Source organism: Ailuropoda melanoleuca, chromosome 7, assembly GCF_002007445.2.
Source record: "Ailuropoda melanoleuca isolate Jingjing chromosome 7, ASM200744v2, whole genome shotgun sequence".
Taxonomy (NCBI): Eukaryota; Metazoa; Chordata; class Mammalia; order Carnivora; family Ursidae; genus Ailuropoda; species Ailuropoda melanoleuca.
Genome location: NC_048224.1, coordinates 114,967,886 through 114,992,152, shown reverse-complemented (window position 1 = coordinate 114,992,152; position 24,267 = coordinate 114,967,886). Strand labels below are relative to the sequence as shown.

Genomic DNA, 24,267 nt, shown 5'->3' with positions numbered 1-24,267 from the left:
CCATATATTCTAGTATATTTTTTCATTGCTGTGTTGTATTCCATTATACAGTTTATTTTTTCAATCCCCCAACTTCTCTTTTTTTTTGTTTTTCTCTGCCACAAACAACACTGCAGTGTTTTCTTATGCATACATGCTTAACTTGGTTCACTCATGTAAGTTAAATACTAAGATGTGGCATTGCTGTCTTACGGGATTTTATGTGGTCGAGGATAAATTGCACTCACATGTTACTGTGACAATTTTTGTTGTTCGCTCCAGATATTATTAATATTTAAATGTTTTCCAAACTTTTGAATGTGATATGATTACAATTTGAAGGATGTAAATTTTTCTTTGCTTTGTACATATTTGTATTTTTCAATTAAGTAGCATGGGCTTTTTTCCCCCCTCTGTCTGTTTTATTTATTTGTTACCCTTAGAAAATCTCATTTTTGACTGGACTCAGATTCAGAGGTGGAAGCTCTCAGAGAGAAAACCTCTGTCTCTTGGTGATCTGTCCCTGGTGCTTTACTTTGGAGTCCGTCATTCTCTTGGCCAAAAATTTAGCATATTCTGCAGCTTCTTCCTTATTTTACTTAGTACGCTGTTTCTTCAGAGCAACACACAGTCGTTTTTGTTGGAGGACAGGTGGAGTTGCAAGATGCTGAATCTTGGACTCTTTGGTTGTTGGTTTCTTACCATCTTTATTTAGAGGCTTCCTCACAACATACTGACATATCATCTTTAGATAGACTGAGACGTTTGTGGATTCTGCTAGCTCTCTGAGGCCCCAAGAGATGAGGCACACTAGTGTTAATGAATCCAGGAATATACTTCTTCCCTTTTATTTACAATGACCAAGTTGAGAACACCGAGAATAGCATCCACAATGAAACTCCGAGTATATTTGTGCTTTCTTCCTCCAGTCCTCCTTCGTCTGTAGCAGGCATGCCCCTTACTCAGAAGCAGGTGGACGTGGCAATGGGTCGCTACCCTGCTTCATGGGGAAGGCTTGTTTGTCATTGACACCAATGATTTGGACCATATAACCTTCCATTCTTCACCCACAGCATCACCAGCAACCTCTGTGGCCACATGCTTCTCATAAAAGTGACAAATTTTGTGTTCGTCATCCACTTCAATGAGTTTCTGGCAGCCAGTAGCTGGGAAAGAGATGCAGCTTCATCCAAAAGCAGCCTACTGCCTCCAAGGCACCATGAAAAAGAAACATGCATGGGCTCTTTTTTAATATATTTTGAAACCACGATGCTTTTCTAAAAGCCACTCATTCATATTTTTGCTCAACTTCCTTTGGGGATGTTTTCTTTTCCTTTTTTTGTTTTGTAGAAATATTTGATACATTCTGAATAGAATTTTTATATTTTTTTGGACATACTACTATTTCTACTATTTTTACTAGACCCCACAACAAATTAAGCATGCAAAAAGTATTCCAATGAATAAAATAATGCATACATTATCCTATCTTTTTATAGCTTTACATTTTTCAAATGTTTATTTTTTGTTACTTTGATTTTATTTTTGCAAACAGTGTGAAATAGGATCATTTTCCCCAATTAGATATCCAGTCTTCTCATATAATTTTATGAATAAAAAATCATTTCCCTACAGACTGATAATGCCATTGCACACAATTTCATTTGTCAGAGAAAAATTACACTGTGCAAGTTAAACAGGCAAGGGAGACTTAAAGATGGAGGTTTTATTTGGAAAAGGGGGTGAGGGAATAGGGAAAGAAATTGAATTCAAACTCCACTGAAACAAAAGACAGAAGTTTATAAGCACTGAGGTGAGCTAGTGGAGAAGAACTGGAGGACATTAAGGGAAATATTGGTCAATGTAATTAGGACAACATGTTTGCTAATTGGTGCTTACTGAAATAAGGCTCTCATCCTCCCACAGAGACTGAGAGATAGGAAATGTAGCTTTCTTGATGACTACGTTTCAGAGGGATACCTCCCAGGTCTTCAGAAAGGCACTCCTTGGTCATAAAATTTGAAAAAAGAAAAAAAAAGCAACTAAGAGTTGTTTACATCTCAAGAAGCAGAGAAAGAATTTATAATTGTAAGTCTTCTAATGTAAATATTCTGAGAAAAGTGAGGTCAGGAGCCCAGAGTCAAGAAGAAATCTGCCTAAAGTTTAGTCAAGCTGAAGAGAATATTGCAGCTGTCTTGGTCACATTATAAATTAAATCTCTTTCTGGACTTTATTCTGTCTCATTAATAAAAATGTTCATTTCTGAACCACTCCTTAATTAATTGCTATTGCTTGCTGATGCTTTACTATCCAGATATTGGAAACTCCTTTTTGTTGTTGTTCTTTTTATCCAAACTTTCTTGATTTTTTTTTTCTTGGCAATTTTCTTGTTGATATGAATTTAATTCCAGCTTGTCAGTTTCTATGAAAGATCATGTTGAACTATGCATTGAGTGTAAAAGACACTGATGCTCAAAATAAAAATTATATTTAAAAAAAGACACTGATGCTTACCTATACAAATTCCGTTCTTCTCTCATTCCTTGCTAAAAACTCACCATTTTGTCAGTGAGGTAATATACTCAGCTAAGAAGAAAAAGCAAAACATCTGTCAGTGTCAGATGAATGGTAGCCAGCAATTAGTAAATGAAATTCCATTGAAAATATCTGGGATAATTTTGTTTTCTTGATATGAGTTCTACTGCTTCCTCATCATTACTTCATTTTTTTTATTTTGCTAGGAAGGCAGGAGAAATGTTGATGTTGGAATGAACATCAGCAACCAGAGTGGAACCATCCACTGATTCATACCACTACATCTACACACATGTTCACAGCTCTTAACCTAAAAATTGTTAATGTGCCAATCAAAATCAAACCCTTCCACATGTGCCCTAAATTCTAACTCCTTTGATCTGCATAAGGACACGCATGAAACAACTCTTTTTCTCTGCAACATTATAAGTTTAGTTTTTACTAAAAACTATATATATTTTTCCCCAGCTACAGCTGTAATTATTTGATTCCCCTTGAGCAAAACACACTTCAAAAAATAAAATAATTATGTAATATTTAAAAGCATCAATTCTTTCCCCTTTCCTGCCTTACTCAAAATCAATCTTTCTAACTATACCACATTACAAAGACTGTGTAATTTATCAGAATACCAGTTGATACTACTAAAATCAAAACTCAATTCTTAATCTTCACTTTTTGCATGATATCTCAGGGGTATTTGACATAGTCCCTCAATCTACTCTTTTTTTTTTTTTTAAGATTTTTTAAAATTATTTATTGGACAGAGAGAGACACAGCGAGAGAGGGAACACCAGCAGGGGGAGTGGGAGAGGGAGAAGCTGGCTTCCCACTGAGCTGGGAGCTCTATGCAGGCCTTGATTCCAGGACCCTGGGATCATGACCTGAGCCTAAGGCAGATGTCTAACGACTGAGCCATCCAGGCGCCCCCCCCTCAATCTATTCTTTTAATTTCTTTTTCAGGTCATTTTATTCTCTTAATTTTCCTTTTAACTCAGTGGATACTCCTTTTAAAACACTTGTATTAGTTTCTCCTCTTCTGTATAACCTTATATTATTAGACTTTTCAGGGCTCCATTCTTAATCCTTCCCTCTATTTGCATGTATTCCCTTGGAGATAAATTTCTGTACAGACTTTAAATGACATCTATATAATCATGACCTCCAAATTTTATCTCTAGTATAGACAGTTCCAGACTGGTCTGTGTATCTTCTTACTTGAATTTTGCTTAGTAGAATATCAAAATGAACTCCTGACCTACCTTGCTTGCCACTACCCAGCATCTTATCTATCTCAGTTGATGGCAACTCTGTCCTCCAAAGTGATTATGAAATAATTTGGAGTTATTGACATTTCTAACCTATATCGTCAGACTCACAACCAGCCCTCAAAAGGGTTCTGTTAATTTTCAAAATATGCTTATGCTAAGATTAATACAAGAGAAAGAAGGAAACTGGGACATTGATCTTTTCATGGAGCCGCTTTACTAATCCATACAGGCTCTGTCCAAAAGTTTTGAATAAGTAAAATAAACTCTGATTTTGTTATGTTACTGTGAACACATATATATCATATCCCATCAAATTTAATCTTAAGTGATACAGATAATTGTTTTCTGTATAATAGTCAGCTCATCCTTCCATGAACTTCTTATATACCTCACTGTATCCTGCAGTAATATATTCATGCTTTTCTTTATTATATTCTAGAATAAGTCTTATAAAATTATCCTTGGAAACTTGATAGCTGCTGTTGTGATTGCAAATGCATATATTTTTTCTCCTATAATTTTTTGTTAGATTTTTTTAAAGTTACTAATAGTATATTAGTAATGTCCTACTGGTTGTTTTGCTTTGGCTTGGCCTTTCAGCATAATACTGAATAGAAGTCATGATAGTAGTATTTATATCATTTGACTTTAAAAATATTAAGTCTGTCACAAATTATGATGCTTTCCATATTAACACTTCATCAAATTAAGGTCTTTTTTACTAACTAGTTGTATGTTTTATTTTCTTTAATTAATCTGGCATACTTTAATTAACTATGTTTTCTGTATTTTAAGATAATCATAATTTATCTTCTTTAACTATTGATATGGTAAATGCACATTCCTACCATTCTCTGAGTGTCTTTTGTTCCCATTGGATCTTGAACATAAAAGACTCATGGAGAATTTATGTATGCTTATGTTACCTTGGATTGATGTCTTCTTTTTTTACCCAACCATATTGTCCTATAATATAGCCTGTGTGTAAACATTCTGCTGCCCTTCCTACTTATGTATTCTACTCTTGCCTTAAGAGTGGAACAGTGTAAGGAAACTTAAGAAATATATGGTGGAGGGTGACTTGGAGCTAGAACTTTATCCCATCCCAATTCACTAATTGGAAATACTATTGCCTATGAGCACATCTCATTGAAAACTGCTAAGAATTTAGAATATCAGGAACAGATTAGGAATTTTGTCTGAATTTCTCCTTATTATAAAATATCCATGTAATTATAATCACATTTTGAGGTTGCTGATTCTAGACTAGTGCTAATGATAGACTAAATTACAACTTTAGATTGTTCTTATTTTCTAGGCCACATTTATGGGATTAGCTTGCACAGTATTCCATTATCTGCCTCATCCTTCCAACATTATTCTGGATCCATCCTTCCAACATTTTTCATGCCAGTTACCAAACATATCAGACCATCCTGTCTTACATAAGTCTAAATATAAAAATAACAGTGCATGTTTGAGTATATGTGTGTCACATGACTAAATGAAATATGTTTTTGTTTTCACTACAAGATCCTAATAGAATTTTAATGATTTTACTTTTAATGAAAGGGAAAATTAAGATTTTGCTCTCAAGCAATTTAATAAATTAATCTTTAATATTTATATTGGACAATATTTTAAAAGCTTTACACTTTTCTACCCTTAGGTGTAATAAACATATATATTTGAGTTTACTTCAATGAGAAATTGAAGGATTTCCTAATATAGCCTTGCTAAACCATTTTCTCATTGACACATGGTACCTCTTACAAAGCCAGTGGTCTTAAATTTTTGAAAGGCATGGACATTTCAAATGTGAATAGGTCACTTAGTAATTTGCATTTCTTTACTTTCTGTATCTTTTTCTTAAACTGGCACTTCCTATACTGATGACTGCTTTAATACAAAAGACCATTCATTTGTCAGGAATTCAAACCACTCCACTGAAAGAATGTTAGAATATCTAAATTCCAATTAAATGCACTGCTGCACTCTATTCCTGCATTCGAGAAACTGAGAACAAGAACTACAGGCTGTGACCTAAAAGATGCTTTGATTGATATAAGGCATGGCCTTTCCTCTAATCTTTAAACATATAACTGGAATGGAAAGATATTGTAATTTTAATCAATTTGTGCTTGAGAAATGAAACATACTTAGAGGTAAATATTATTTCAACAGATTTTTTTCAGTAAGGGAATTTGTATATTTAGAATTTTTCAAGTTATATGAAGATAACACAGCAATCTATTTTTGCTTTAAGCCATGTGTTGAAAGTCTTTTATAAAAGTTCTATTTCCATCAATGGAAAATGAGGTAGCTGAACCCAGTTTGCTTCTTTCATTACTGGAGACTTCAAATGAATTACCACAGGGACAACAATGCCAAATCACTGATGCAAAGTGAGAATCATTGGATGAGACTTAGTAAGTGAGCTGCCTAAGAATTGATATCAAAGGAGAGAAACTGTTAAAGAATATTTTATTTAATGATAAATTATTAATTTGAAATATAATTGAAATTTTAAAATCCAATTAGTTTTGAACATCAATGCCTAATATTTAAATTAAGTAAAAACATAAATTTAGAAAATAGAATATTTCTAATATTTTTTAGACGATACTCTGGCAAATTTCTGCAGATTAGCTTTAGAAAATTGTTTTGAGGGTTTTTTTTAACTTTTTATGTAAATTATTTTTGTTATCTCATTTGAAAAACTCTGAGGGACACAAGTCTTAAAATTTAGTCACATGCAATTTGATATGGTCTCAACAAAAAGGTGTATAGCTAAGAGATGAAAGTTGTTTCATTAACTAGTTGCTAGTTGTTTCATTAACTAGTTGACTAGTTACTAGCACAGAATTAGACTGTGTGCTCCGCCTAATTAATCAACCCCTTACCTTCCCTCTCCATTGCTTCCTAGGCTAACTTGCTTTGTAGTTATGAAAATATCCATACCCAGGAATAATGAATCTGAAAAGAGGTAGTGTTTCCAATATTACATTTAGCAATACAAAAGATTTCAATTAGTTCTTCCCCAGTAATATATCTGAGTGAATTGTCTCGTGTGTGCGTGTGTGTTTAACTTTTTGCCTTATTCTTTCAACAATCCTAAATAAAAATTGTTGTTTAAAGAAAAGTAGTACTATAATGGAGTTTCCTTTACATTACATTGTAGTAAACCCAATATATTATAACATATTATCAATTCAATACAGTCATAACAAGCTATCACTATTCAGTTAAACTCCACACATTTATTTACCACCAACATCGTGCTAGATGATGGGCTTCTTACTTTTTTTTTTTTTTTTTTTTTTAAGGATTTTATTTATTTATTTGACAGAGAGCACAAGCAGGGGGAGCTGCAAGCAGAGTGAGAAGCAGACTCCCTGATGAGCAGGGAGCCTGATGTGGGGCTTGATCCCAGGACCCTGAGATCATGACCTGAGCCAAAGGCAGCCGCTTAACCAACCGAGCCACCCAGGTGCCCCTAAAGTTTTTATTTAAATTCCAGTTACTTAACATATAGTGTAATACAAATGTCTCTTATAGCGTCCTACATTGATGGGAAATAAGTCATTCTTGGAAGTCCTAATTATTTATTATCGTGAAAACTTTGTTGTGATCAAACCCTAGGTTTGATCCCAACTTTGAAATGAATTAATATACTTGTAACATCTTTAGGTCACATAAATCCACCGAGCCTGTTTTTTTGGTGAGATAAAAAGTGTTTTGTTGTTTTTATTTCACTTGATTTTTGTGAGAATCAAATAATGCTAATACAAATGATTTTTCCCCTTACTTGAAACTAAAATTCAGCTTGATCAGTATAAATATCCCTAGGATGTCCTATTATTTCAGCTAGGAATTCAGGCATATGCATCACACACACACACACACACACACACACACACACACACACTTCTTTGAATTATGACTACTTTCAAACATTGTTTGCAGGGTCTATCCTAGTTACAAGCATCAAACAGAGAGATAATTGGAAACTAGCAGTTGCTGCCAAATATGATTCTCTTTGAAAAAGGGCAGTGACCCTTTTTCTTCTGTACTAATGTTGAAGATTCCCTGGTATCTGTATTTGTGTTTGGGAATGGGGTGAGGGGAAAGCAGGGGAAGGCTCATCTTATGCTCAAATGTGCTTAACACATACCATATTATATTTGATCCCTAAATTAGTTTACTTATGTGTTTATTTTTTATACTTACACCCAGTCTTCTATTAATGAATTTTTCTAGTTCTAGAATTGTTGAGTCCAGAGAGAGCTTCCACTATGTGCATATCTACATAATGTGAACACAACTCTTGCACCACCATGTGAGAGGTCCTGGCATTGAACCTGGTCCTTCATCTCGTAACCTCTCTCCACTTAATTACTCCCAAGAACTCATTGTCATTTTTCCTATACTCAAATCTCTGCAAGATTATCTCAAGTATCAGAGACATTTTAATAATCTGAAACTTAAAGAGAGAAGTAATTTAAAATTCTTCTCTTTTAGGAGTCTGTTTTTATAGGATGCAAGTCTATCAGCACCTCTCCTGCAACTTTGTGCGTTATCAGCAAAATGGTGGAGGGATGGGGCAATATTTACAATGCAAAAATGCCCCTGCTGCATGTGTTTCTGAAGAGAATTTAAATAAATTGTCAGCTACCCAATTTTTTCTCTTTGGAGTTATTTAGAACTTTTAAACAACAGAATTATGGAAGACTTTGTTTATAACCTGCTTCCCCCCCCCAAAGGCATATAAATAAATTAGAAAATAATCAGTAAGATTAAAAAATAGATTAGATATATGGTGCATTTAAAAAAATAAGAAAAGCCAAAGAAAGTGTTAATATGCAAATACAACAGTCATAAAACATTCTACACATTTGCTAAAATGAACCACAAATTTAATTGTAAAATTCCTGACTGGCAAAGCCAAGATCCATATAGAGATTTAGAATGTCCCTGTGGGCTAAAAACAAACAGTTCCCCAAAAGAAGCAGAGCTCTCTTGATACTAAAACAGAAATAAATGTCTCCTGTGGGCCCCATAATAGAAGGATCTTAGAAGTGGTAGGGATATTAGTGTGCAGCAGGTCCAAGAGCCTGTTCAGTTCCTGGACTCATTCTGCTCTGGCCTTTCTAAAATATCATATCTCTATTTGAATGAGTTCATTGGCAGAAAGCTCAGCACTAATAAGGTATTTCATTATTTAACACATAATTTCTAGTTTTTAAAAATGTATTTCTTTTGTTTAGCCTCCTTCTATGTATAATCCTTTCATCATAATTTTAATTCTCTGGAGCAAAGTAGAACAAGAGTACTTCTATATTCTGGTTTTAAATAATTTAAGAATAGTTGCCACTGCTCCCTTATTCATGCATACATTCATTAAAAAATATGTATTGTGTTTCTAAAATTTACTGTGCAAAAAGTTTTGTAGATATAACTGTGAACACTGAAAAACAGGGCTCTTAACTTCGACTAGGTTTACAAAAGAAAAAATAATATATTTGTACGTAGTCTCTTCCCTAGTGTGAGTATCATGGGTTTACCTTTTCAGAGGCACTCTTTGTCCTTCACTGCCATGCTCTATGTCTTGGCAGCTGACTTGATTGGAATATATAAATGGATCCCTTGCCTTTGGGATTCTGGATGATTAGGGTTCAGACAGTGGTGGACAATAGGAAGAGAGGTTTGAGGTCAGTTTATTTATTCCTTCAGTCAACTCCCTGTGAGAATACCATCAGCTGGCTTCATCCATCAAACAAAGATCATAGCTTCTGCAAGGCAATTTTATTTCCAGTGCTTTATAACCTGTTTGCCTAGGATCCCCCACTGTTCCTAGTTCAATGTTCTCAACTTCCTTTGTGGTTTTTCAGTACTTTGAACTATTTTTTAAAAGATCTGTATAACTCTCCTTAAATTACTTATGTATTTTGTTTGTTTTATCCTAGGACAGAGACAAATTACAATACCAGCAATAATGCCTAGCATGTAGTAAAGACATCTAGTAGGTGCTGAGTAAAGAATTTAGGAAAAAAAAGAAACACCTAAAAACTGAATACAGATGTAATTATATTCTAGGTCTCTCCGGCCTCCTTCTTCTCCTCCTCCTTCTTTTCCTCCTCTTCCTTGTCTTCTTTTTCCTCCTCCCTTTTGCTCTCTTTCTCTCTACACACACATAACCACACACATGTGTGTATTACACTGAGAACTTTTGTGATGCTGAAGATGCTATTTGTGATTTATAAATTAATAAACAATTATTTATGTGCTTCTTCATTGACTAAATGTCCTTTCTTATCAATATTAATGCATTATCGAGAAAACTTGAAGAGTTCAAAATTAATTAACAGAAACAGTTCATGTAGTCATAAATACAATCACCTTTAAATCCTGATTTCAATTTTTCTGGGAATACTTGAATTTGTCAAGGATAGGCTTAAAATGTCATGTCTAAAATTGTGTAATACATATGTACTGAAAACACAGTAGTGGTTCTTTCATTGTCTTCAGATGGGTGCATTTTGTAATTAATTGTCTAACCTACTTATTTTGATTTATTTTCATAAAGATGGCCAAACATGAGAATAGGAAAAATTACTGATGGAGAGTCTTCAGTTTTTCTCCCCAAATATTCAAATTACATTTTAGTTGCCTAATCTTAGCAGGTAAAGCGATTGTACTAAATATCAAGCAAGTCAATTTCTTGATAGGAGGTCTTTCTTAACAGAATATTTATATTTGATGAAAACACACTTGATTTCATTCAGTGAATGAAATCATATTATAAAACACATCTAATGGAAATACTTTTGTGCCCTGTAAGAGTAGATACCTGATTTGTCATGATGGATACTATATGCTTAGTGCATACACTGCGTCTGGGATATACTAAGTGCTTGTTAAACATTTTATAACTGATTAAGGAAGGATATATTTGTTAAATGATTGTCATGCATTATGGAGATTATTAAAAACATGAACTGTTCCTTGAAATAAGTGGAGACTTACTAGTATACCATATTTTTGCCTACCATCTTTTAATTTGGAAATTCACAACACATGGACAAAGGAATTAATATTTTGTAGACTTTTCAGTAAGTGGTTAGAGTGCAAAACAAAATTATACTCAGAAATTGATAATTTCTTTGAAGAGAAAAATAAAAGAGAATACCAGTTGTTTTCTTTAACAAAGTCAAAGGTGAATCGGGAATTATGGATGTAAACTTATGAAAAAATTAGAAAGTTTTACAAAATTCAAAACATTTAATTGTGGCTACCCTCTATTTTCCCATAGAAAATTTTGTTATAATCCAGTTCACAGCAGAAATAAATAACTGGACAAGCAACAGCCCCCTCTGCAGTTTCTCAAGATGTTTCATCACCAGATATGGAGGAGGGCACAGCATTCTTATAAAATAAAGCAGGCTACAACTTTGGAGAATGGCAAATGGAATCATTGAGAGATAGGACCATAGCCCTAGTGGTTTCTCAAGGCTTGATTAGATATGCCCCAGGGCCACAACTTTTTGTACTTTATGTGATTTTTTTTTTTCAAGCCATATGGTCCACTTGTATTCTTGCTTGTTCAATCCAGTTGGGTGTGGGTTTTCTAATATTTGTAATTAAAAGCATTGTAATTTATATTTGAGATCACTTTATTATAAACTTTAACAAAAGAAAAAATAACATATTTTTAAACAGGTTTACATGATCACTTTTGAGCCCCTGAAGTTAATTCTACCCATACATCATAGCTTCCATAAAAGGGGAATGACTTGTGTTAAAGATAAGTGGGGTCTGTATAACTTTATCAACCAAATCCATGTTGATGATAAGTCATATGTCTTGATAAATATTGCTTTCTTAAATGTCAGGCATTTACTAGTATGGCCGGAATCTGACAACACAACAGTCTTTAGAACCAGGCATAGATTTTGTCCCTTTGCATTTGGGAATTTGTCTTGGTGCTTTAGTCATTTCCCTATCACTCAGATCAAATAGCTTCATATTTTGTTCAAATTTAACTTGTCTTGGAGTGTGGGAACAAAGTAATATAATTTATGTATCTTAAGAGATTTAAGCATGATTTTTAGGTAGAGAACTTTTATTATGAGTTGCTTATGAGAGACTTGGCATGTCAGGATTTTCCTGAGTCAAATCTGCTAAAATTCTCACCTCCATGTCTCACCTGGCACCGACTTCACATTTCATGATGCTTTCCTTCATCTGGATGAGCCCAATGTGGCCTAGCTCCATCTACCAGTTGAAAAAGTGTGTTAGGTACTAATAGTACATGAGTGCTTGACTTTATTTAGTTAGTTCTTGAAAACCATGCTCTAAAACTACCCACATAAATCAATATGTAATATGGGATCCAAGAACTGTGTGGAAGATGAAGGAGTTATTTTGGGAGCAGAAAGGCCTTTCTCCAGTATCTTGAAATCATACTAATTTGAAGAAATCTTTCAAGACAGCTTATAAGCTCAACCCTGTTACACAGGAAACTACTTTTGAAGAGGGGGAAAATGTATTTTCCAACTTTGGGTAGTACTAAAAATTTAAGAATCTAAAGATAACTATTTTATGAACAGCTATTTTATGACACAGATTGACTTTGGATGAGAGGGGAATGAATGTAGGGGAGATAAGTTCACTCATGAAGAGTAGTTTCTATAGGTATTTGGATAGAGTTGAGCTCCTTCTTTATGGAGTGACCACTTCACTAAAAGATTAAAGCCAGAGGAGAATACTGACTCTCTTTTTATGAAGTAAGACAGTGTGTTGAGATTAATATCACTCTATAGTGTTCTTGTCATAAAGATAACTATATAATTTAACTTACTACAATACTAAATAAAAAGTCACAATCATAGCAGACATTTATTCCCAGTTTTAATATAACATTTACTTAACAGTTTTCTCTTTCACTTTGGGGTCTTACTATGAGAGTAGAGCAAACCTAGTGATACACACCCTCAAACTTCCTTGTTAAAGGCAATCTTGTAATGGGGGGTTTTAGTAAATGACACTGCCAATTCATAGAAAATTACTTAACTTCCTTCCCAACTATAACGTACCCTCAAGCATAAGAGCCATATTTTTTTTATTTATTGTAGGTTACTAAATAAATTACAAGATTTTTTTTCTTTCCTTTTCCCATCTTTCCCTTTGGAACATCAGGTTTTTTATGATAATATTTGGGAAGAAAAAGCTGAGGTCTTTGTAGAAAATATATTAATTCTTACAAATGGAAAAATAATAACATATAATACAATTAGCTGATAGAGTCTTTAGGATGGCTGAACAAACCTATTTAAAGCTGTGTTTTAAGGAATGCTCCCCAGAGCCATGTCACAGGGTTTTGTCACAAAGGTACTACTCTCTCTCCTATAATCAGAAAGCCCCTAGATGATATCTACACCAAGTGCCATAGTAAGAAGCTAAGATATATAAGGTGGTCAGTTCCTAGTGAAAAACTTAAGTGTGGTTTTTCAGGCCTGACCATAGGCAATTACAAAGGCTTCACCTGAAAGTCCTATAAAAAAACCTGCATGCTCCACACCAGGCTTGGTGTACAGCCCCAACCCCAAGGTTTAAAAACTGCTGGACTCTTTTGTCCGGGCTCCCTCCACAGATAAACAACCCATGAATGCACTGATCTATCTGACCCTTGACCTGTGAAGTATTCCACAGGGGAAAATGGAAAAGTGGAAGCCACCACTTTCTCCAGTTTTAGACTCTTGCTTATATTATCTCAGTAAGTGATTAGAGGCTTAACTCCCATTTTTGGCTTGTGGATTTAATTGGTTCGTCTGACACCTGATAGCTCAGCTTGCTGTCTCCCAGCTCAGCTGAGCTCCTGACAATATGGAAATCACCAGAAAAGGAAGCTGTTAGTGCAGAATTGTGCAATACTAGTTATGCTCTGTTATCAGCACATTGACTGGCTCAAATCTAGCCTCTCAGCACTCATGAACCAGATGTCTGAACACTGAGACATCCACTGATGCTGATGCTGAAACTCCGACAGCATGAACACTGCTGGGGAGTCGACACAAAAGCAGGAGCAGACGTCTGGCTTCTGCATCATGTTCACTTTCCAGATCTTGTGACTACATCCGATTGGCTAAGCCTCGGAAGCACCAGACTCCTAACTCCAAAATAGTCGTGGAAATGTAGTTTCTACCTGTCCAGGCTTTAAATTGCAGGAAAAAACACTAGGAAGAGAATGGAAGAGATATGACAAAACCTATCCAACACAGTCAAATTATTGCCAGTAACATCCTCACAAAATCATTTTTCACATTTAAACTTCAAAATAATATTGCCTGACTAAAAAAATGAAATGATTTCCAAAGCAATGAAATTGCGCTCAACATTTCAACCCCAAGTGAAGATTATTCCTCACTTAATTCAGTCAAAATCCCATCTACACATACAATGTACTATAGATAATTTAAAAAGTAAAAACCTACAATACAGCATACGCTGTACAACATACTAATAGAATGAGGTGATAGCTCTTGCCATGACGAAGTCTTTCAACTTTCACTTCATTTTTGAGGATACTCTCATTCAACTTAAAAATCCAAGTTGAAACAAAATTGTTGTTACTTTAAAAATGTTCCACTCTATTCTGGTCTATGTTCCTTGGTGGTAAGAATTCAATCATAATTTGTATCATTTCCCTTTATGTGATATATCTTCCTAGCTGTGCTCACTATTGCTTTGGAAAAGTTTTATTTATATTTTCTTTATATCTGCGATGTGTTCAAATGTGGTTTTCTATAGATTTATCATATTGGCTGTTTTTTCACTACAATTCTTGGAACTGAGGATTGAATTTACAAAAACTTTGTGTGCTGCACCGCACCCCTTTCCCCACAAAACACATTAACTAAAAACAATGTTTCTTTCCCTTCCTTCTAGGATTGTAATTACATTTAGGCTTAATATAACTCCACATAGATGTTCTGCTTATTTTTGTACAAATCTCTCTCTCTCTCTCTCTTTCTCTCTCTCTGGGATTCTATTAATGCCCCTATCTTCAGGTTGGGTAATATATACAGACCTGTCTTCAAAGTCAAGGATCTTTTTATTGCTACAAAGTAGATAATAATTTTTTTTTATTTCAGTTTCTATATTTTTTTCAGTCCAAATATTTCCATTTGATTCTTTTGTAGAGTTTATATATCTCTGGGGAAATTCTCCAACTTTTCATTCATTATATCCATCTTCAATTGAATCATTTAAAAATATTTTTAATAATCATTTTAAAGTATTTTAATTTAATTTAATCGCTAATATCAATATAAATATTGTTACTTGGTCTATTTCTGTTGATTGTTTTTCTCTTTTTATCATGGGTCATATTTCCTACTTTCTGGAAATTATATATTTTTAATCTTGTATATTTTTATGATGTATAGGTAAAAATTCTGGATTTTGTTATCTTTGTTGAAAAGTGTTAGGCTTATTCAAGCAGGTTGCTAAATTTCTGGTACATGACCTTGATGCTGAGAGGTCTTTCTTTTGGGAGTTATCCAATAGTACAACCATTTTGAGTTTGCCCTTAGGCCTAGGATGCACCTCTTAGTTCTGAGATATGTTTCTCTTAAAGTTGGATTGCCTGGAGTTTCAATAATAAGTCCAAAGTGTTCATCAAAGCCCTCTAAATTGGTAATAATTGAAATCCAGACTTTCTCAAGCTTTCAGCAGCTACTAAATTTATACATATCACTTTTAGCCTGCAAGGTGTTAATTTCTGCTCTATTCCTTAAAGTCTCACTTTGTAAATGTATGATTTGAAAACCAGCAAATTTGAATTGAGTTTGACATGTTTTCGGTTCTGAGTGGATTCCTCTTTTCTGAAACCTTCCCTGTGTTTCTCAGCAGTTTTCCCAGGTCTGATTCCAATCTCTGAATCCTCCGCCTAATGAAGCTGCATCTTTCCTCTTGTACTCTTATCCCCCGTGTTCCATATGTACTGAGGAGCACCCTGAAGTAACATGCCAGTTAAACATGGAGTCCCCCTAGTTTTCTCTGCTCATTTTAAATGATATAACCTCTCCACTTTTCTGCCTGTTTTTTGTTTGCTTTCCTATACCCTCAAACATTTGTTTAATTTAATTTAACTCAGAGTTTATAGGTGTTGTCAAGGGGAGAAATAGTTTGATGTAATTTTGGGTTTTTTCCTTTATCTCCAGAAGGAGAACATTTTTTAAAAAATTTTCTAATAACACTGGAAATATCTCATTGATGATATTTGTCAATGTTACATCTACTATATATCTTAAATTATCATGAAAAAAGATAAAGATGATATAATGTGGATATGAGTGAAATATAGGAAAGTCTAGGGCATCCCTTTCAGTGATAAATCTTCAGACTTCTGAAACCTACAAATGAGTATCATTTTTCTTCTACCATTAAAAGATGTAAATTATGCTCTGATTTGTACAAAAATAAGTATTCATTTTTCTCACCTAAAATATATATGTGAATGATTTTCGTTTATAATGATGTGATTTCTTTTCAAAAAGAAGCATTCTAGTATGAATAAAATGTTAGTTTATAAAATATAACATGATAAAAAATGAATTTAAATTTTATTGGAGGCAGCAAGACAAAGAGACAGATTTATAATCAACATTCATTAGATGTTAAAGAATTGACTAATTATTATAGCTCACTGATGTTTGTTTTCATCTACAAAATGAAAATTTTCTTAAGATTATTGTGAGTCAGAACTAGGATATTAAGTGCCTTTGTATTGCCTGTCACCAAGTATATCCTTCATAAATATATTTTAACCTTTTCCCAGTTAAGTCCGAATCATTTATAGGAATATACAAAATCATAATGCTTAACTAAAACTGCGTGCATTTATGTGTGCTTAGAAATAATCATTCTGTAAATTCTCGCTTGAATTTTTTAAAACTATATTTTCTATTAATTAACATGGCACTGTTTGACCCTCGGTAATTCTTTGAATTATCACTTTGTTTTCAGCATAAGAATTTGTACATGACTAATGCAGTAAACAAACTGACATCAGATTTTTGAAAATTGCTCACTTAAGAATCTTTTGTTTATCATTATAACATTCCTTATGAAAAATACGTTAGTCATGAAAATAATTGAGAGGTAAGAAATAAATGTTCTCTCTATTGCTTTAATTCATCACAAAGTTTTGATCCATTTCACTATCTATAAATATTTAAATTTCTAGTGACCTCTTTCCTCCAATGATTTATTGTTTATGCATTATAAATTGTTCTATTATCTATCATTATGAAATAAATATGCATACTTTTTTCAAGAGTTAACTGAGAGTCAGCTTGTACTAATCAATAATCATCGTATTAGTCATTGTCAAAAAAGAGCAATATTAAATCCAAGAGCAGTGTAATTTATTTGAAAAAGCCTAGAAATATGAATTAACTAGCATTGATTCTGTTTCTGATTTTTCTGCCAATTCAATTGAAGAGCATTAAATTTATCAAAATCTTTTTGAGATGTAAAGAAACTTTTATGCTAGGTGACATTAAGTAATTTGTTCAATTATCTAATGGAAGTTGCGCAATAGGATTTAAATCCAAACCTGTCTATGAAATCTGTTATTAAAAAATATATTTTAAAAGGTATATAATAAAGCCAAAAAATAAAAATAACTACCTTCAAGCTCATGCATCCATTTAGTTATTGCCCAAGGTTCCTAAGCAAAGACTACTGAAAAGGTCCAACCCACATTCTCTCTTGTTCTATCCTCCACTTCATTTTTCAATCTACCACAAAAATTTTTACAGCCACACTTCCCTAGGATTACTGATCTCTTTAATTCTAATTGTTAGTCCATATTTAACACCTAAGATGTTTTTATCTGTTACCAAAAAAAAATAACCAATTAACCAACCAAACAAAAAACAACATTATTCACTGCAGTTTATACTAATCATTTTTGTAATTTTTTTAAATTTGTATTTTCTACTCTCTTTCCACACTCTCCGCCCCTACTTAACAAGGGATTTGGAGGCACATAGCTGCTGTTATAAGTGAAGTACCAGGATAGTATCAGAGCCGGGCTCTGTCAATATCTTGGCTTGTTCCTCCAGATCAAATATGCTGGTTGCCACAGTTCCAGATAACATATCCATATTTAACTCCAGAAAAGATCACATGAAGCTTGTATGTTATCCCTTTATTCAAGTATGCAAAACCTCTCTCATGAAAACTCCCCAAACAATTTTCTCTTACATTTCATTGACGAAAGCTGGATTATATGGTCATTCATTGCTTCACCGGAGAACATGATTCTAATTTTTTCTTACATCCTCAAGCTAAGATTTCCTTAGCAAAGCAAAAGGTGGGCAAATGTTATTAGGTAGACAATCACAGAATCTTCTCTACAATAAAATTATTTCTAGACTTTATCTTATTAACATTTGTTTGTTTACCTCATTGAAATTCTCTCATTTTATGTTCTGTGATCCCAGATGCTCCTTCTTCCCACTCCTCTGGTTGTTCTTTATAATTTGCATTGTATTCTTATTTCTTTCTCAAATCTAATGTATTTCCTCCTCAAAAATTCAATCCTAGATTCTCTTCTCACTAATCACAGGAGTTTCAATGGTTCCGTTTGCATATGCTCAATATCTGATATTTGTATTTCCAGTTCACTCTCTTCCATTCATTAGACTCTGGAAAGAGCATCTGCTGACATGGGCCCCACGCTAAAAAAGCCCCCCCCCCAACTACAGCACACAGAATCAAGAGTAAAGAGAACAAAATATTTCTTTCCGTTGGTTGCTCTAAGTCATAGAAACAAATGCTGACTGCTTAAGAATGCTGTGGAGAGAGCTAGGGTACATCACTGCCAGTATTTGAGAGAGTTACTGCTTCAGAGTTCAGGGAGAATTTAATTGGCAGAAATGAAAAGATATTTAATTTACCTTTTCATGTCTTTCCACTTAGACTGCATGAATTCAGTGATTCTTGTATAATAAAGTATTGTTTTCCAATAGTGCCAAGCGTCAATTTCCTGTGACTCCTTCTGTTCCACATCTTGGTTCCAGTGGCACTTTGTTAACGTGACATTTACAACCATTCACTGTGATGGCTGAGAAAGGTTTTAGAATATTAAATAATTAATATCAGTATAGATAGATAGCTACCTACATTCATACAGCGTATTTGAAGACTGATACCAATACATTTTTGGACAACTGGATAATAATGAATACTAGAATTATAAATAAAAATATGTAATATAATACACTCACATTTTTCAAATGAATAACTACAATTTTAATGCTGTTTAATGAACTTAAAATGATTATCTTTGGAATTATGTTCATGGCTCTAAGAGAGATGTTAATGAAAAATGAGTTTTTCAGCAGCAACCAAATTTGGTCTAAAAGTCCAGAGTCTCTTTTTTTTAACTGGTGGTTTATATTTGTCACTTTGAGAAACAGGAGCAACAAATAGCTATTTTAGTTTTTATATCAAGACAAGGATTACATAGAATATTTTCTGACTTGTCTACATTTTGAATATCTTTATGGCCACATTATTATCTTAACCTGTAGCTATTCTCAAACACTCAGTGAGGATACTGATTAATTACTGTTGATGCAATAACATTTACTTCAAACAAGATGCTACTAAATTAAAGAATTCAGAGAAATAATGGTGACCTTCGTATGAAATACATATATGTACTTATACATACACATATATTTGCAGATATAGGTGGATGGGGACAAATGGGTGAAGGTGGCCAAAGGGTACAAACTTCCAGTTATATGATAAGTAACTTGAGGACTAATGTACAGTATGGTGACTATAATTAACAACACTATATTGTATATACATAAGTTGCTAAGAGGGTAGATTGTAAATGTTCTTACCACACACACAAAAATGGCAACTGTGTATCGATAGATGTGTTAACTAGCCTTACTGTGGTCATCATTTTGTAGTATATAGGCACATTAGATTGTCACACTATACACCTTAAGTTTAAACAATGTTATATGTCAATTATATCTCAAAAAAGGAGGAAAAAATTCTTTTGCCTTCACAAGTTTGCAGGCTTATGGTTATGTAACCAAAGATTACAACATATTCCTTCTGTTTTTCTGTTGTGAAGATATGATTGTCAAGGCAGGAGGGTATAACATATTTGATTTATTTTTTAGTTTAATTTGTAAATTTTTAGTTAGCATGTTATATTTAGACCTTGTTTGAATTCTTGCCCCAGATAAAAGTATAAAGAAATGCATTTCCTAAAGAATGTCCCTCTTACAAAACATATATAAGTGAGTTTATGTTCTTCCTTTCCAAACTTGCTTTTCCTCTTACGTATCTTAGCTCAGCGAATGGGACCATGATTCACTTAGGTGACTGAGTCTGAAGCACTGGAGTCATTTGAGTGGTGCACCATATAATATGCCCTCTCATTGAATCAAAGACATTGCTCCAACATTTTTCCCTTCTCACTCTCCTACATCTTAATTTTTTTATTATCCACTTTATCACTCTCATCGGTACAAAAGCATGGTGTTCTTTCTCATATTTTACTGGAAAGAAGCCTTTCTTTTGACTGCACTTCCTTGTTTTAGGTATCAGTCCATTACTTTGCTCCCTATTGCAATAAATCTTGAAAGAGTCGTTTATCTTTCCTGACATGAATTCTTCTCTTCCCAACACCTCTTAACCTTATCATCATTTACTTGTTTCTGGTTTTTGCTTCTTTACTATTACTTTCAAATATACTATTGATTTCTATCTATTATGTTGATTGTTTTTACCTTTATTTCCTTGATAAAATATAATTCTCATGCTGTTAGGGATATTTTCTCTCTCTTGTTCAATGATGGTCAAACAGGGGTCTACAAAGTTGCCCAGCATTAAGTAGAAGCTCAGCAGATATTTGTGGAAGGAATCGATAAAGGAATTCTTGGCGATTACCTTTACCTCAACATCGGCCTGTACTTAATAACCAATATATGCTTCATGTTTCTTGATTCAGTCCACTCTATTATCTTTTCAACTTTTATGTTAATCTATTATTACTTCAAAATACAAAGTTTATTTAAAAACTACTTCTTCTTTATGGCTAATCCTAACTACCCCCTTTCCAGGACCTTTTCCATTTCACAATCATAATTAAAATTTATTTTTTCTATCTTCTAGGACATCTTGTTTATTTTCCTGGATATCTGTAAATGCTATTTACTGTTGATATTTTCATTTTTTCACTTTTCTATTCCCGCCACATTTTACTATCTGGCAAATGAGGAAAAAACTGGACTATACTTAATAATGAAAATAAGACTTGATTTTTATCTTATTGATAGAAATGGAATAAATATACTCTTTTCATTAATATACTAGTCCTGGTAAGTTAGTAAGATTTTCCCAGCCTGAATAGACATTCATGAAACCAGCCCTGGTCATTTTTAAAACCACAACAGTCAAAAACATTAAAGGTATTCAGGTATAAATCTTAATTTAGTTTCAAAATTTTGTGGAGAACCAAGCTAACTTTGGAAAGCAGTAGAATCTGACAAGAGAAACTCTTGGAGAGAATCAGCATGGGATTTCCTTCAATAGATTTGATCCCAGCTCTCCTCTGGTAGTTTTAACAAGCCTTGGGCTGATTTAACTCAGCAATAGATGATAGATAGATAGATAGATAGATAGATAGATAGATAGATAGATAATAGATAGATAGATAGATAATAGATAAAAACAAATAATAATATATTATTAATAGAGTATAATCAGTCTAGTAGAATGTTTATAATCTCAAATCTTCATGTCCAAATCAGAAATTCCCCACCCTCCTCATGATAGACTTATAACTTGGGGAACTTGAACTTGGGAGAGATACAAACTGATCTTGTATCCTCTGTGTCCTCACTTTTTTGAGATTAGTTCTGTCTGGGTTGGAGAAAGGAAAGACAGAGAGGGAAGGCACAGTCATCTTTTATACTGACGCTATGTTTGCCTTGGAAGGTTTCCCTCTTTATGCCCTGATTTGGTCTGGTAATATCAGCCCCTTAGCTAAACCAACTTAACATAGCAAATTCCTCTCAAGTGGGGTCTGGTTAGTAGTTTTTCCAATAATTTTAATAGTTCTTTGCATAGAATTTAAAAAAAGATGAGTACTCTACTGCACCTAATGATGCAAAGCACTAGTTTACAATGGAAGTTCTGTCTGTCTTTCCCTACCTATACTGCACTGAATTCCCTTCCAAGCCTTCTCTCGTAAATTCTTCTCTTGGTGTAACAATGGCTTTATATCCCACCATGTTTTGCGTGAAACATACCAATCTGTCCAGAGGATTTTCCACCATTCCAGTGGAAGCATTAGGATGGGCTGAGAGAAATGGCAGTGAATATGTACACAACATTCCCATTATGTAGCATAACTAAAACACCATCTCTTTTCTCTCCAGGGGCCTTCTAGTATAGAAAGGAGGTGGAACTGAAATCAGGCTCCATGCAATAATGCTGCCTGCCAGACAAGTCAGAAGAAATTATTTGGTTTCAATTAGACATGGCTTTCTTTAAAATTTGGGCTACTTAAGCTGTGTCATCTGTACTTGGATTTGACCTAACCAGGAAGTCAGGATGACTTTTTAAATATGCTACTATGCTCACATTTGCTTGGGCAAGAACTTTGAAGTAAAAGCATAAAACTAAGTCTTAGGTTGGGGAACTGGGTAAGAGGAGTAAGTAAACAGAGAAGAAGCAATAGGAAAAATAAAATTAAAAGGCTCACTGGAGGGGCGCCTGGGTGGCTCAGTCGTTAAGATTCTGCCTTTGGTTCAGGGCGTGATCCTGGCATTCTGGGGTCGAGCCACACATCTGGCTTCTCTGCTAGGAGCCTGCTTCTTCCTCACCCATTCCCCCTGCTTGTGTTCCCTCTCTCGCTGGCTGTCTCTCTCTGTCAAATAAATAAATAAATAAATCTTGAAAAAAAAAGGCTCACTGGAAATTCTTTTCAGAACAAATCCACACATCCTAAAGACATCATATAATGTCACTGACAATGAATGGAACCATAATTAGGCAGTAGGTATAATTTTAAAAATCAATAATATTAATAAGCAATATTAATCAGGAGAAGTGTTTCATTTTTAATATAACAATATTAAAAAGAATTTATTAAAACTATAGTAATGGAAACAGATACCCACATATATGTGCACAGATAAATTATCTGTTATATATGTATAAATATATGTGTATATGTGTATTGTTTCAGAATTATGAAATATAGATTTAAAATACTTGCATGACAGGTTTAGAGAAATAAAAAATGAACTAAATTATATAAGAATGGATAGTGTAGGACGAGGAGTTAAGATGGCGGAGGAGTAGGGGACCCCTTTTTCAGCCGGTCCCCTGAGTTGAGCTGGATAGGTACCAGACCAGCAGGAACATCCACGGAATCAGCCTGAGACACAGGAAGATACATCTTGATCTCTACAAATGAACATCTCCAGCACTGAGTATTGAGGTAGGAAGCGGGGAGCTGTGAAACCGCGCACAGATATCGGAAGATAAATGGAAGGCGGAAGGAGCCGCCATGTCTAGGCCCATGGAAGCGGTCGCCACCTGCACGGGGAGCGGGCGGACTGCGGAACCTCACCCTCGAGAGAGCAGACTGAGACCATGAGCCGAGAGCGCACACCACCAAGCATCTCACGGAGCTCTGGAACTCTGGTGTGCTCACTGGATCCAGACTGAGACTGGGAGCTCCAGGAGCACACGTGGGGTGGCTGGCGGCTGGCGGGCCACCTGCATGGGGAGCGGGCGGACTCGCGGACGGCACCCACGAGACAGCAGACTGAGACTGGGAGATCCGGGAGCACGCGCGGGGCGGCTGGCAGCTGGCGGCTTCAGAAACACAAAGGACAGAGACACGCCGGCCCTGGAGGTGAGGGCTGGGATGCCGGAGGTGGGGCGCACAGCCCAGGATGCTACAGGGTTGAGCAGCACCAACAGAAACAGAGTTAAAGTGGCTAGAACATCAGTGGAGAACAGGCCGCAATCCCTCTGTTCTGTGACAGGAGGCTGAATTTCAGCCGCTGCTGCTCTGACTCTCAGAAGAGGCATAGCAAACCACCAGGGAAAGCCACCAGAGAACAAAAGCCTGGAAACACCGGCTCACAGGGTGCCCATCCCCATCCCCCCTCACAGGGGACACGGAGACTCTACCCAGACAGGGTTTCCTGAGTACCGGTGTGGGAGGCCCCTCCCCCAGAAGGCAGGCTGAAAAATCAAGAAGCCCACAACCTGGGGCACCTGAGTGGCGCAGTCATTAAGCGCCTGTCTTCCAATTAGGGCGTCATCACAGCATTCCGGAAAGGAGTCCCTCCTCGGGCTTCTCCGCGGGGAGCCTGCTTCTTCCTCTCCCACTCCCCTGCTTGGGTTCCCTTTCTTGCTGACT

General features: G+C 34.9%; 1 pseudogene; it reads right to left on the bottom strand.

Moving 5' to 3' along the window:
- Positions 1 to 428: 428 nt before the first annotated feature.
- The window catches only part of LOC100465034, a 48,016-nt pseudogene continuing 24,177 nt past the window's right edge, over positions 429 to 24,267 (bottom strand).